Raw genomic sequence first — 15,800 nt, forward strand, 5'->3', positions numbered from 1 at the left:
ATGAATATACTATTATATACACACTTGCGTATCAATTTATATGTGTATGTACATGCGCATATTTACATATAGGTGTGTGTGTGTACACATTGTATATATGTATGTGTATATATCTTATATATATGATATATGTATGTATATATACGATGAATTTCTATATACAGTACATATATATTTTTATGCTATATGCTTTTATATGTAGGTGTATATGTGTGTCTATATGTATGTACGTGTATGTAATGCATATATTATATGTGTATGTATGTATACTGTCTATATGCACACCTAAATATCTTTGTATGTGTGTATATACGTATGCTATATATGTACCTAGGTGTGTATATTGCATATGTTATACGTATGTGTACATACTGTATACATACGAACTATGCATTTTATATGTGTGTATGTATAGTGTATATGTATGTGTGTATTGTCTATATTGTGTGTATATGTGTGTATACATACTGTATATATACGAACTGCATTTTATATGTGTGTATATATGTATGTGTGTATTGTATATACTATGTGTGTATATGTGTGTACGCATACTGCATATGTACACAGCTGTATATTTTTGTATGCTTGTACATATGTACGTGTGTGTGTATATACACACACACCCCATATGGATTCTGTTTGTCTGGAGAACCCTCACTGATACGGACACTTATGACAATTGAGTACCTGCTCTTTGCCAGCCAGGGAGCCAAAGGCTTGTCTTTCGGTGTCTCCCTTAAGTATCACGAGTCCCAGGAGGGAAGGTGATGCTGCTCCTACCAGTTGAGGTGCCTCAGGGTCAGTTAGGTGGACAGGGCGGGGGGCTGGAGCCTGGTGGAGCCCAGGTGGAGTTCTAGCAGCAGTACAGCCTAGCAGTCCCACTTCCCCGGGTGCTTCTCACAAAGACGCCGAGGGAGAGTCGGGACCTGAAGGAGGGAATGAGGAAGCTTCCGTGGGTCCGCAAGCCCAGACCAAGGCTGACTCGTCAAGAGTGTTAGAGGTCAGGACTGTGGTTACCCTGGGGGTGGGCTTACACAGAGCCATTCATATCCTGAAAAAGTATCCATTCTGCTCTTGTTTGTATGGTTACCCCCCTCCCCCAAATCTTTTAAAAACAGATTCTCTTGGTTGCTGGGAACACACACGGGGAAGTTGTGTGTGAGGGGGTATGATCCAGGGGACAGGGAGGATAAGCCCCCCACTCGTAGGGCAAGGAGTGGCTCAGCTTTGTGAGCTGAGGATGGCCCACGAGGTTCCAGAGAGAAGGGTCCCTGCTCCGTTCCTGCTCTGTGCACCCCATTCCCAGCCTGAGAAGCCCAGAGCCACCCACCCCCCCGCAACACACACACACCAGGGAGGAGAGCCAGTCACCCTGGCTCCCAGCCTCCGGCTCCAAGGCTCCCGGCACTAGGAGCTATTTTCAGCTTTCATGCCCTAGGACACGGCCAGAGCTATTGTCTCCGGAAACTCTCTGTCTGTCTCTCCCCCGGCCTCCCTCCCTTCCTCCCTCCCTCCTCCGCTTCTTCCCCTCCAGCTCCATCTGTCCTCCCCTCCACCCTGCATTTCTACCCAGGATGGCTCACAGACAGCTGCTCCCCGTGCCCACCTGCCACCATTCCATGGATGTCAAAGCAAGCCCTGGGGACTTCCCTGGAGGTCCAGTGATTAAGACTCCGAGCTTCCACTGCAGGGGACGCGGGTTCGATCCCTGGTCAGGGACATAAGATCCCACATGCCACACAGCACGGCCAAAATAAAATGAATAAATAAAGTTATAGTGATGAAACAGCCCTAGTGGTGCAAGGATGGGACGTATAGCTCTATGGTATAGAAAAAAGGTCCAGAAACAGATATATGAGAACTTGATATGATAGAAAGTGGGGAAATTAAGGAGTTTTCAATAAATGGCATTAGGACAATTGCATATCCATGTGGGGAAAAGTAAATTAGAAAAAAAAAAAGCAAGCCCTGGTCAGGTGTGACCTTGGGCCCAGGGCCATTGGCACAGGTTGTCATGTGGGATGTTCTTCCTTAGACTCCTCCCTCCCTCCTGTGTCACTGTCACTTCCTCCAGAACCTTCCTGGACTCCCCTCCACAAGCCCGGGGTGTGCCCTCACCCGCCCTGGATCACCAGAATTCCAATCCCGGCCCACCCTTCCCCGCCAGGTAGAGAACTGTGCATGGTCAATAAGACCGTAGAGGTCATTGGCCATTGCTATTGCAGCTGGAATTGTTACTGTGTTTAGATAGGGTGACCAACACCCGCCCCCAGTTTGCCCAGGACCGCTCAGGTTTGAGCGCTGGAACTCTGGGGAAACTCTCAGTCCCGGGGAACCCCAGAAGGCTGGTCAGCCTATTTAGGACAGATCTTTCACTTGATCTCCCAACCCCCGAGAGCCAGAAAGGGAATCTCCCCCCTCCTTCCATTGTAACCTTCATTCATTCACCCACTCATCCCTTTATTCAACTCCTTTATTCAGCAAGTATTTATGAAGCATCTACTACACAGCAGACACTCTTCTAGGTGCTGGGGACATAACAGCATCCCTGTCCTCAAAGAGCTCACGTTCTAGCGAGGGCAGCAAACAGTAAACTGAGAAGGTGTGATTTATTACATGGGGATGATGTCTCGGAGACCACTGCAGGGCAGGGGAGGTGGGAGAGGAAAGGGGCAGTTCTAAATGCAGGCGCTGACGGGATTGGGGCAGACCTTGCCCTGGGCCAGGCTGGTTGCTTCAACACAGCTGTCCTCGCCCAGAGCCATCCTGCCCCCGCCTCACCCAGTTCTTCCGTGATGTGTGGGGAAAATCTGTGGTTGTCACAACTGGGAGGGAGGGCCCCTGGAATCAAATGGGTGAGGCCAGGGATGCTGCTAAACCCCACACAGTGCCCAGGAGGGGCCCTCAGCAGAGGATGACCCGCCCCGAATAACCCCAGTGCCACGGGGGAGACCCTGCACTAATATTATTCAGACCCGCTGGTGCCCCGATTCCTGCACAGGCAGGGACTCTAACCGGCTCACCTCTGTATCCCGAGGTGACCTAGAGTGGGGCAGCCACGAGGGCTGAGATGAGTATCGGGGGTGAAATGACAAACCTCTGCACCCACTCTCCCCTCCGCACCCCAGGGGCGATGGTCTCTATCTCCTCCCCGTGCAGGTAGCTTTTCCCTGAGCCATTTCTTCTTGTCAAGGTCCCTGTCGCAGGTTGGGTTCCCCGAAGATGACGTTGAGAGCAAGGATTGGAGTGCAGGTGGTTGATGTGAGGCGTGCAGGAACAGATACAGCTGCCATAGGGTCCCACAATTCCACTCCCGGGCATAGATCCAGAGAAAACTCTAATTCAAAACTATACATACACCCCTGGCATTTCCCTGGTGGTCCAGTGGTTAAGAATCCATGCTTCCAGTGCAGGGGGCGTGGGTTCCATCTCTGGTCAGGGAACTAAGATCTCACATGCCGTGTGACAATAAAAGAAGAAAGAAAAAAGAAAGAAAGAAAGAGAGAAAGAGAGAGAAAGAAAGAAAGAAAGAAAGAGAAAGAGAGAGAGAGAAAGAAAGAAAGGAAGAAAGGAAGAAGGAAAGAAGAAAGAAAGAAAGATACATGCACCCCAACGTTCATTGCAGCACTATTTACAGTAGCCAAGACATGGAAGCTACCTAAATGTCCACTGATGGATGAATGGATAAAGAAGATGTGGTACATATATACAATGGAATATTATTCAGCCATAAAAAGAATGAAATAATGCTATTTGCAGCAACGTGGATGGACCTAGAGATTATCATACTAAGTGAAGTAAGTCAGAAGAGAAAGACAAATATCATATGATCTCACTTATATGTGAAATCTAAAATACGACACAAATGAACTCGTCTACAAAACAAAAACAGACTCACAGACATAGAGAACAGACTTGTGGTTGCCAAGGGGGAGAAACAGTGAGGGAGGGTTGGATTGGGAGTTTGGGGTTAGCAGATGCAAACTATTAAATATAGGATGGATAAACTACAACGTCCTACTGTCTAGCACAGGGAACTATATTCAGTATCCTGTGATAAGCCATAACGGAAAAGAAAAAAGTTTTATTTATAGGTTCCATCCCTAACTGAGCTGGCCCATCCCCTCCCATGTTTCTAAGTGCAGCCCGAGGCTGCAGACTTCCCACCGTGGTCTTCAGCTCCAGAGCAAGCCACCTGCGAACCACCCACATCTTCCCAGGGGCTGGCAACTCTCCTTTGCTACTGATTCCAAGACACATCCAAATAGCAAAAATGTGACCATGAAAAGAAACTCAGGCATGTTCAAATCAGGGAAATAACATTCTTAGCTCTGTTCAGTACTTGCTTAATTTTATAAGAGCTTAGAGTTACAAAAAAGTTGCAAAGATCTGTACAGAGTGTACAGAGTGCCGTGGACCCTGACCCAGTACCCCTATTTCCAACTCATTAGTACCTTAGTGTGACATGTTTATCCAACTAAGGAACCAAGATGGATACATTGTTATTAACTAAAGTCCACACTTTATTAGAATTTCCCTAGTGTTCCCCTAACATCCTTTTTCTGTCCCAGTCTCCTCTGGGCTGTGACATTTCTCAGACGTCGCTGGGTTTTGATACCTTGAAAGTTTTGAGGAGGACTGGTCAGGTGTTTTGTCCCTCAATTTGTTAGTCTGTTTGTTTTCTGATGTTTTCTTATGGTTGGTCTGGAGTTATGGGGTTTGGGGCGGAAGACCCAGACAGAGATAAAAATGCCATTCTCCTCAGGTCACATCAAGGATACACACCATCAACGGGACTTATGACAAACGATTTTACCCTTGATCACCTGGCCAGTATCGTCTTTTTTTTCTTGCTGCGTTGGGTCTTCATTGCGTGTGGGCTTCTGTAGTTGTGGCACGGGGGCTCAGTAGTTCTGGCTCCCAGGATCTAGAGTGCAGGCTCAGTAGTTGTGGCCCACGGGCTTAGTTGATCTGCAGCACCTGGGATCTTCCCGGACCAGGGCTTGAACCTGTGTCCCCTGCATTGGCAGGCGGATTCTTTTCTTTTCTTTTTTTCTTTTGCAACCAAAACGTTAATCCCAAGGATTCTCACAAAACATATTACAAATGACAGCATGAAAAAAAAAATTGCACAGTAACTCAAAGTTCAGCTCTACAATATACTCTTAATCTGGCAGGACATTGGTATCTTGATAATCTCAAATTTCCAAAAAATATTACAAAGAGCTATGTATTCATGTACAGCAATCACAGAGGGGACGTATGACCTAACTCAAAGGTAAACTAACTTCCTTGAAACTTCTTAGATTTTAAACTCCCTGGACAATCTCTTGTCCGGTGTGAAGACTAGTGGAATTTTTAAACCTCTAATCTAGGGTAAGGGTGCGGCTTTCATTTTTACCTGCTGGCTTGGGTTCACAGCACCTTTTAAAGACTGCTTGCTTAACTACAGCTGCATACCATATCCCAGCTACAGAAAGTCTTTTCAATGTTTGCCAGTGTTGTTTCCATAATAGTAAACATCACACTTTAGGTGGGCAGGAGTTAGAGTTTTATTATCAGTCTAGGCAAGACCAAAAATTCAAAGCAAGTTCAATTTTGCTTAAGGGAACATTGTAAGGTAACAATTCTTCATATTACATGCCTCCCAGGACCCATTTCAAACCATAGAGAATGACACCTTTATGTGTCACTGTCCCAAGAGACAAACAAATGTGAACAACTAAAACATTTAAAAAGTGCACCAAGCTTCGGAAGTCTCAAACAAAACTTGAATTTTCTGTACATACTCCTGCCAAATGAAGTTATTGCCTGTACACCACTCCTCTTGCAAAGTGGTCTTCTATTTCCTTTCATCTGACCTAGATCGGCTAGGAGACCTAGAGAAAGATCGGGACGGCTTGTGATTTCTCTCTTGGGACAGGGATCTCTCTCTTCTCCTATATCTAGAAAGGGACCTGCTCTGGCTGACGGAGAAGGCTCTCCATCTTGGAGATGTGCGGGAGGTGGAGGACTCCTCCTCCCATAATCATCTCGAGGGCGACGACCCCAAGAAGGAGGCGGTCACGATTTCGACTTCTCTTTTCCCCATTCGACAGGTCCACTCTTACTCGGCAGCCACATAGTGTTCTCCCATCTAGTTCTCGGACAGCATCGGCTGCATCTCGGGGATCTTCACATTCAACGAGAGCGAAGCCGGGAGGGTTTTTAGCACCCCACACACTTCAGAGTGGTCCATAATAGCCTAAAGCTCGTTCCAATTCAGCCTTGTTACCACTGTTTCCAAGATTCCCTACATAAACTTTACAGTCCAACGGACAGGAATCACGTTGCAAGACCCTCGTGGCTCCTGGGTTTCACGGGCCACAGGGTGGTCCCGGGCCTCTAGAATCTGGTAGCTGAATCTGCTCGCACAAGCTGTCCTGTGGGGATGCGTTTTCCCCTATGTGTCCAGCCCGGGGCCCTGCTCTCTTGGCCTGGCCTCCCGGGTGAGAGGGTGAACCCCAGCTCCCTGGAGCAGACACTCAGAGCCCTGGTGACCGGACTCACGGCTGACGGGGCTGGAGCGGCGGCTGGACACGTGTGGCCAGCCTGGTGGTGTTTGGCCCCGTCTGCAGTTCCAGTTCCAGCTGAGAAAGAGCCTCCCTGTGTTACTTTCTCCTGGTTGTGTAAGGATCCCCGGTGTCATTTGACAGAAATGTAGACGGTGTGTTCTTTCTCTCTTTTCTCCCTGCTTCCTCTCCTCCCTCTCTGCCTCCCTCTCTCCCTGTACCTCTTTCCCTGTTCCGCTCTCCCTCTACCTCTTTCCCACTCCCTCTCTCGCTCTCCCTCTGTCTCTTCCTCTCTCCCTCCCTCTCTCCCTCTCCCTCCCTCTCCCTCTCTCTTTCCTCTCCCTATCTCCCTCTCTCCTCTCTCCCTCTTCCCTCTTCCTCTCCCTCTTCCCTCTGCCTCTTTCCTCTGCCTCTTTCCTCTCCCTCTTCCCTCTCCTCTTTCCCTCTCCTTCTCTCCCTCCCCCTCTCTCCCTCTCCCTCTCTCCCCCCTCTCTCTCCCTCTTCCTCTCTCCCTCTCCCCTGTCTCTGCCTCTCCCTCCGTCTCTCCCTCTGGGAGGGAGTGAGGGAGATGGAGAGATGGAGGGAGCGGGAGAGTTGGAGGGAGAGGGAGAGGGAGAGGGAGAAGAGGGAGGAGAGGGAGGGAGAAGACGTCTCTCCCTCCCTCCCTCCCTCTGCCTCCCTCCCTCTCCTCCCTTTCCCTCTCCCTCCGTCTCTCCGTCTCCCTCACTCCCTCTCAGAGAGGGAGAGACGGAGGGAGAGGCAAAGACAAGGGAGAGGGGGAGAGGGGGAGAGGGGGAGAGGGAGAGAGGGAGGGGGAGAGAGAGGGGGGAGAGAGGGAGAGCTCTCTTCCTCCCTCCTTCTCCCTCTCTCCTCCTTCTCTCCCTCTCTCCCTCACCCTCTCTCCCTCTCCCTCCCTCCATCACTTTCCCTCCTTCTCCCTCTCTCCCTCCCAGAGAGGGAGAGACAGAGGGAGAGGGAGAGGGGGGAGACAGGGACACGGAGAGGGAGGGAGGGAGGGAGGGAGACAGAGAGGGAAGCAGGCACCCTCTCGCCTTCTCCCTCTCCCTACCTCCTTCTCCGACTCCCCCTCTCCTCTCCCTCTGTCTCTCCCTCTCCCTCCCTCCCTCCCTCTAGGAGAGGGAGAGGGAGAGGAAGGGAGGGAGAGAGAGAGAGGGAGGGGAAGGGAGACGGAGAGGGAGAGACGTCTCGCCCTCCTTCCTTCTCCCTCCCTCTCCCTTTCCCTTCCTCTCTCCCTCTCCCTCCCTCTGTCTCACCCTCTCCCTCCGTCTCTCCCTCTCCCTCCCTCTGTCTCTCCCTCTCCCTCACTCCCTCCCAGAGAGGGAGAGATGGAGGGAGAGGGAGAGACGAGGGAGAGGGGGAGAGGGAGAGAGGGAGGGGGGAGAGAGGGAGAGGGAAGAGGGAGAGTGGGAGAGAGGGAGAGAAGGAGGAGAGAGGGAAAGGGAGGAAGAGACCTCTCTCTTTCTCCCTCTCTCCGTCTCTCCCTCTCTCCCCCTCTCTCTCCCTCTCCCTCTCTCCCTCTTCCCTCTCTGCCTCTTCCCTCTGCTTCTTTCCTCTGCCTCTTTCCTCTCCCTCTTCCCTCTCCTCTTTCCCTCTCCTTCTCTCCCTCCCCTCTCCCTCTGGGAGGGAGTGAGGGAGATGGAGAGATGGAGGGAGCGGGAGAGTTAGACGGAGAGGGAGAAGGAGAGGGAGAAGAGGGAGGAAAGGGAGGGAGGAAACGTCTCTCCCTCCCTCCCTCCCTCTCCTCCCTTTCCCTCTCCCTCCGTCTCTCCGTCTCCCTCACTCCCTCTCAGAGAGGGAGAGACGGAGGGAGAGGCAAAGACAAGGGAGAGGGGGAGAGGGGGAGAGGGAGAGAGGGAGGGGGAGAGAGAGGGGGGAGAGAGGGAGAGCTCTCTTCCTCCCTCCCTCTCCCTCTCCCCTCCTTCTCTCCCTCTCCCTCCCTCCATCACTTTCCCTCCTTCTCCCTCTCCCTCTCTCCCTCCCAGAGAGGGAGAGACAGAGGGAGAGGGAGAGGGGGGAGACAGGGACACGGAGAGGGAGGGAGGGAGGGAGGGAGACAGAGAGGGAAGCAGGCACCCTCTCGCCTTCTCCCTCTCCCTACCTCCTTCTCCGACTCCCCCTCTCCTCTCCCTCTGTCTCTCCCTCTCCCTCCCTCCCTCTAGGAGAGGGAGAGGGAGAGGAAGGGAGGGAGAGGGAGAGAGGGAGGGGGAGGGAGACGGAGAGGGAGAGACGGAGAGAAGTCTCACGTCTCGTCCTCCTTCCCTCTCCCTCCCTCGCCCTTTCCCTTCCTCTCTCCCTCTCCCTCCCTCTGTCTCACCCTCTCCCTCCCTCTGTCTCTCCCTCTCCCTCACTCCCTCCCAGAGAGGGAGAGAAGGAGGAGAGAGGGAAAGGGAGGAAGAGACCTCTCTCTCTCTCCCTCTCTCCCCCTCTCTCTCCCTCTCCCTCTCTCCCTCTCCCTTGTCTCTGCCTCTTCGTCTCTCTGTCTCTGGGAGGGAGTGAGGGAGATGGAGAGACGGAGGGAGAGGGAGGAGAGGGAGCGAGGAAGAGGGAGAGAGGGAGGGAGAGAGGGAGAGAGGGATAGAGGGAGGGAGGGAGAGATGTCTTTGTCTTTCCCTCCCTCCATCACTCTCTCCCTCTTCCCCCTCCCTCTCCTGCTCCCTGTCCCTCTCCCTCCCTCTATCCCTCTCTCCCTCTCCCCCCTCCCTCTCCTGCTCCCTGTCCCTCTCCCTCCACCTCCTTCCCTCTCTGGAGAGGGAAGGAGGTGGAGGGAGAGGGTGAGGGAGAGGGAGCAGGAGAGGGAGAGAGGGAGAGGGAAAGAGGTATAGGAAGAGCGGAACAGGGAAACAGGGACAGGGAAAGGGGGACAGGGAGAGAGGGAGAGGGAAAGAGGGAGAGGGAGAGGGAGAGCAGAGCAGGGAAACAGGGACAGGGAAAGAGGGCGGCAGAGAGGGAGATGGAAACGGGGAAAGGGAGGGGGGACGGATAGAGGGAGAGGGAGAGAGGGACAGGGAAAGAGAGACAGGGATGGAGGGAGGGAGAGAGGGACAGGACAGGGCAAGAGGGACAGGGAGAGAGGGAGGGAGAGAGGGAGGGAGAGAGGCAGAGGGAGAGATGGAGGGAGAGTGAGAGGCAGGGAGGTAGAGGGAGGGAGGGAGGGAGGGAGACAGAGAGGGAGACAGGGAGAAGGGCTGATGGGGGCTCCCTCCCCCTCCCATCCTCTGCCCACTGCTTTCTCTTTTTTCTGCTTCAACAAACACCAGGCGCCTTTCAGATCAGCCCTGAAGTCAACGTTGATGCTTGGGACGGCCTGACCTCCCCGCTGCCTTCCAGCCCAGGACCACAGCTGGGAGATGAAGTCTGCGGGGCCCTGGGGGGGGGGCAGCGGCGGCGGAGGTGGTGGAGGCAGGCACCTCCTCTGACGCCCAATCTCTCCTCGTTTACGAGGCAGCCGCCAGCTCCCCTCCCTGACTCCCCAAGATTTGGGGCCATTTTAATATGTGTCGATAATGCCATGAGCTACTATTTAACTTTTCCACGAGGACCCATCTCCCGAAATGCAGTGGTTTTCAGGCTTGGCTGCACTAGAGAACCCCCAGGGAAAGGAGAGACGTCTGTACCTCCCTCTCTCTCCCTCTCCCTCCGTATCTCCTTCTGGCTCTCTCCCTCTCCTTCTGGGGTGATGCCCGATGAGCTCAGATTCGCAGATGTTCCCCCCATCCCCTCTCTGTGCCTTGCGTGGGGCCTGGGCCTTCTCACTGTGGCCCGGGAACAGCCTCGACATTCAGACATCGGTTCCTGCAAGGACACTTGCGTTTGGTCCATACCGCATGTGGCTGCAGTCTGTGCTTCTCCCGTTTAGCATCTTCAGTAGATGGGGGCTGTGCATGAGCCCTTCATCTTCCCCGCAGACACCACTGGTGCTTGCTCGGCCTCGCGGGTGATGTCCACGGGGGACAGACCTGTGTCCCCACCTTCTTGGGCTGCAGACAGGCCACGTTGGTCCTGTGGTGACTGGGGGCTCCCAGGAGAACCCCACCGCAGACCCAGAGAGGTGGCCCCAGAGAAGGTGGCGTACGCCTGGGGCCAGGCCTCACCAGCCAACCACGGGGCACCTGCAGCAACAGGTCTCTCGCCGTCCAGGGGCTGGGTGTTCGGGCGCCGTGGGGATGAGCTGCTGTCTGCACGGCAGCCAAGTTTGTATTGTTGAGCCCGGGGAGGCCCCTGGGTGGCTCCTGGAGAGCCTGGTCACATTTCTTCCTGCCCTTGGCCTTAGAGCTCATCATGGTTCACGCCGTTTCTGGTTCCAAAAGGACCTGTGTTCATAAAGACCACATGTTAGGACAGCACCAAAGTGTCTAGAAATCCAGGCCAGGAGGAGGAGGGAGGGGGTTTGGCTGTGCCCGCCAGTGGCCTGAGAGCCCTCCCACCCACAGAGACCTGGCCCGGGGCCTGTGGGGAGGGCGTGGCCCACGGTCCCCAGCGCTGGCTGTCTCTGGGTTCCAGGAGAACTGCGCGATCCTCGGGGAGCTGGTAAGGCTGCAGGCTCAGAAGTCCCGCCTGCTGGGATTCAGCACGCGAGCCGACTCTGTGCTGGAGATGAACATGGCCAAGACCAGCCAGGTGGTGGCCACTTTCCTAGGTAACCCCGCCTCCCTGAGTCCCAGTGGGGACGGGGGTCAGGTGGACCTTGACTGGACGTGGTGCTGCCTGAGACCCCACTGTGTCAGCCCTTGGGGGTCGCCTTCCCCAACCCTTCATTCTGCCTCGAGGGGCGTGGGGTGGGGGGCGGCTGGGCGGCTGCCACAGGGACATAGCTGAGCCTCTCCCCTCCGCCCGCAGATGAGCTGGCCCAGAAGCTGAAGCCCCTCGGGGAGCAGGAGCGGCCGTGATCCTGGAGCTAAAGAAGGCTGAGTGCCAGAGGCGGGGCCTGCACTTTGACGGGCCCATCAACGTCTAGGACCTGCGCTACTACATGAACCAGGGGGAGGAGACGCGCTACCACGTGGACCAGTACCTGCTCAATGAGTCCTTCCCCATGCAGGTGGTCACGCGCGGGCGGCTGGGCATCTCCCAGGAGCTGCTGGGGCTGACCTTCGACCTGGAGGAAGGCGCCAACATGCGTCACGAAGATGAAGATGTGAGGCTCTACACGGTCCGGGACGCGGCCTCGGGCAAGGTCATCCATCAGCAAGTTCTACCTGGACCTCTACCCTCGGTGCATGCGTGGGGGAACCTGTCGGCCGTGGGCCGGGGCTCCTCTGTGGTAGCGGGGCCTCACCCGCGTCCCTCCCCAGGGAAGGGAAGTCCGGGCACATGGCCTGCTTTGGCCTGCAGCCGGGCTGCCTGCAGCAGGACGGGAGGCGCCAGATTGCCATCGCGGCCATGGTGGCCAACTTCACCAAGCCTACGCCCAACCCGCCCTCCCTGTTGCAGCATGATGAGCTGGAGACCTACTTCCATGAGTTCTGGCAAGCGATGCACCAGCTCCGCTCCCAGGAGGGTGCGGGCGAGGGGCTGAAGGCAGGGGGCGGGGAGGGCCCGGGCTCTCCCGTGGTCCTCAGGCAGGCCCTCGCCACGGGATTCTTCCGCTGATGTCACCCCGCACGAGGAGACGCTCTCGGTGTCAGTTTCCATCATCAAACCCCACGCACTGGGCGCGTAAACAACGGAAGTGGATGTCCTCGAGACTCTGGAGGCTGGAAGTCCCAGATCAAGGAGTCAGGACTGGTTCCCTGCATGTTAAATACAGGTATTCAAGAGTTGCCTTTAAAAAAGACAAAATAGAAGAAAGGAACGTTGCATGCAAGGCTGGTGACAGGCAGTGATGAGAACCAGAGGTTAGGCTCTGGGGCCGGGAGCACCACGCCCTGTGAGGCCCTGGGGCTGCTGCCAGTCTCGGTGGAGGCTCAGCAAGTCCCAGTGACTTCCCAATGTGGGGGGGGTCCCCAGCTGAGCGTCTGGGCCCAGGACCCAGTGCTCGTTCAGTCTTCCTGCAGTCAGCCCTTCGTCCTGAGAGCGATGCTCTCACAGACTGCAACCGGAGCGCGTGGGGACACTTTACTGAGCTGTGCAGCCGTCACTACTGCCCTGTTCTGGAACATTTCCCTCACCCCAAAAAGGTCCCTCACGCCCTTAGTTATCATTCCCTCCCCTCCCCTGTCCCTGACAACCAGGAACCCACTCTGACTCTGTGGATCTACCTGTTCTGGACGTTTCCCCTCAGTGGGGTCACACCCTGTGTGTCCTTCTGTGTCTGACTTCTCTCGCTGAGCATCGTGTTCTCAGGGTGCATCCACGTGGCAGCGAGTGGCAGGGCTTCACAGCTTTGCGTGGCTGCGGGCCGGAAAAAAGACAAACGAAAAGAAGGGCACGTTGCCTGCGACTCTGGTGACAGCCGGGGATGAGAACCAGAGGGTAGGCTCTGGGGCCGGGAGCGCCGCGCCCTGTGAAGCCCTGGCGCTGCTGCCAGTCTCGGCGGGGCACGGGCAGCGCCGTCCCCCAGGAGCTGCTGGACAAGCTCATCAAGTCCCGGCTGGCCAACCCCCGTGCGGCCGGGCCGAGGGAAAGGAAAGGGGCTCCCGGACCGCCCGGCTGGAAAGCACGGCCTGGACACAGTGCCAGCGCCCCCGTCTCCTTCCTCCCGCCCTCCAGGCCTCTTCAACCTGCGCCAGATCGTCCTGGCCAAGGTGGACCAGGCCCTGCACATGCAGACGCCCTCGGACCCGGCCTAGGACAATGCCCGCCTCTGCCAGGAGATCCTCAGGGTCCCAGCCACGCCAGGTAGCCAAGCACACGCCGGGCCCACCTTAGCGGTCGGTTGGCGGCTACTGCCCAGTTCAAGAGGATCCTCTGGTGGTGTGTGAAGGGGGACCGACTGACGGGCTCTGGTCGAGGCCCGCTGACCTCTGGCCTCTTCCTGCCTGGGTTCCTGGGCTGGTCCCTCCAGCTGTGGCCCGCGGAGTCCGAGGGTGGGCTGGGCCTATCTGCACGTGCTTTCTGGAGAGCCTGGAAGAGGCAGGAGAGGGCTTCATACCCCGGACGGAACGCGTCGACGAGGTTTGCCCGTGCGTGTCGGTGCGGAGACGCAGTTCACTCCCTCGTGAGCGCTTTAACCCGCGCTCTCCCCGTGCTGGAGGGCGAGCCCTGACTCATCCCTCGGAGCCTCGGGCAGCTGTCCCTGTAAGAGGCTTAGGGGTGAACCCTCGTGAGCTTCAGCAGAAAGTCGGCAAAGATTGAATTGTGTCCCTCCACTGAGTTGCCAGCAAGGTCCCCGTTTTCTAGAAGTGTTGGGCCAATACTCCCTCTAGTGGCAGGGGACTCAGACAGGGCTGCTTTGAGGCCCCAAGCTCTGGGCTCTGGGGAAGGGGCACGGAGCGGCCAGGGGGCCGGGCAGGAGCCTCTCCGCGTGTGTCCCAGGGACCCACCTGCCTGCGACTTTCGGCCACCTGGCAGGAAGCTACGACGCCCAGTCCTATGGCTACCTGTGCAGCGAGGTGTACTCCGCGGACACGGTCCACACACTCGTTTCAAGCAGGAGGGCGTCCTGAGTGGCAAGGTGAGAGGCCGGCCTGCCGTGCAGACCAACACGGAGGTCCTTGGCCTGGGCCTAGATGCTTGTGCCGCCCGCCTGGGCCTGCCAGGCTCTGAGGGCCCTGCCCAGAACCCCCTGCTCCCCTGCCCTTTGTTGAGTCACAGCAGAGGTGGCCACACCCACACCCTCTGTGAAGGGGGTGCTCCACCCTCCTGCAGCCCCGCCCCCTCTCCTCAGGTTGCCATGGACTACAGAAGCTGCATTCTGAGGCCAGGGGGCTCCGAGGATGCCAAGGGCATGGTGAAGCTCTTCCTGGGTTGTGACCCCATGCAGGACGCCTTCCTCCTGAGCAAAGGGCTGCAGGTTGAGGGCTGCAAGCCGCCGGCCTGCTGACGGCACGGGGTTTTGCCCCCCCAGGCGGGCCGGGTGCCTTAGCGCCCCGTCGGGGCGGGGGAGGGGCCGTGTGTCCTCCCAGCCCCCGAGTCCCCGGCGGCCGGCCTAGGCCAAAAGTCTCCACCTGGAAGTGTCTGGAAAGCCTGGCATCAAGGCTCCCCCTTGTTGCACTAATGCAATCCCTTCCTGGGGAGCTTTCCTGGTAACAAAACGGTTCTTTGAAAACGCAGCCATTAATAAAAAAGACTCTACTCCTGGTCTCTGCCTGCCGTCCCTTCCACCACAGGAGTGGCATGGGGGCCGTCACACTGGGGGGAGTTCTGACCTTGGTCGGGGATCAGCCCTGGGGCCGTGGTGACGCGTCTGGGTCACTGGGAGACGGCTGAGCTGTGGGGTGAGTTCAGACGGGGATGGTGCCCCGCACCCCGACCGGGCAGGCTCTCCAGTGAGGGGGTGTCAGTTTCCTGCCGGCCTCTCGCCCGTCACTGTTTGGCATCTCGGGGGCTGTGACTGGCTGGAGCTGGTTCTGGCGGTGGGCACAGCTGCGGGAAGCCCGGCTGTGGCTGTCCCTGTCCCCGTGTCCTGTCCTCCTGCTCACGGCCGGCCGGCTGGCTCCCTCTGGTCATCGGCAGCTGCTGAAGTCTGGACCACAGCAAGGGGCCGCCTTCCTGGGTCCTAGCAATTCTTCCCAAAGGCCTTAGGGATGTGTTTTGGTGGCAGTAGGAATTCAGAGAGGGTGCTGCACCACTGGAGCGGTAGGGTGGCTCTGGACCGTCCCGTGTGTCCTTCCCTGGCCTTTGAGCTCCTTGGGAGCCCTGCCTCCACAAAGGACGCCAGGCAGCGGAACGAGGGCGCAGGCGGTGCCCCGACCTTCTCCCCGTGGCCCAGGCGGGCAGGCCGTGCCACGCTCTGTCCTCCCCTCAGCCTGCCCGCCCGTTCTGTTGTTATTTTACCGAAGAGGACACAGACATTCAGAGAGGCTAGGGTCCATGCCTGAGGTCTCATATCCAGTAAGTGTCAGAGCCGGGGTTTGAACCCAGACAGCCTGTCCCGGAGACCGCGCCCTTACCTCTACACAAACCACCTCCTGGTTCCCTTTATTAGCACAAGACTCATTTCCCTGACAAGCCCAGGCCCCATAAAGGCAACCCTGCCTCCCCCACGTGACCAGCCCTTGCCAACTACTTACCCCAGTGGCAGAGGGACGAGCCACACAGGGGACCCGCCCATCTTGGCCATGGGGACACAGACACCCACTCACACCCAGAAGGACCTCCTCTTTACCTTAGGCCACACGCCCATGC

The 15,800-nt window shown here is 56.5% G+C and overlaps 2 pseudogenes across 2 annotated transcripts; one reads left to right on the plus strand and one right to left on the minus strand.

The window, feature by feature from the left end:
* Window positions 1-5,845: 5,845 nt before the first annotated feature.
* On the minus strand, window positions 5,846-6,332 carry LOC309621463 (serine/arginine-rich splicing factor 3 pseudogene; annotated as a pseudogene). The gene has a single exon. The product of its transcript is annotated as a serine/arginine-rich splicing factor 3 pseudogene (transcript).
* Window positions 6,333-11,069: 4,737 nt separating this feature from the next.
* On the plus strand, window positions 11,070-14,496 carry LOC309621464 (thimet oligopeptidase-like; annotated as a pseudogene). Its single transcript has 7 exons — window positions 11,070-11,211; window positions 11,412-11,787; window positions 11,867-12,062; window positions 13,060-13,117; window positions 13,224-13,352; window positions 13,989-14,127; window positions 14,341-14,496. The product of its transcript is annotated as a thimet oligopeptidase-like (transcript).
* Window positions 14,497-15,800: the final 1,304 nt, after the last annotated feature.

Source organism: Balaenoptera borealis (assembly GCF_965194805.1).
Source record: "Balaenoptera borealis genome assembly, contig: HAP1_SCAFFOLD_477, whole genome shotgun sequence".
Classification (NCBI taxonomy): Eukaryota; Metazoa; Chordata; class Mammalia; order Artiodactyla; family Balaenopteridae; genus Balaenoptera; species Balaenoptera borealis.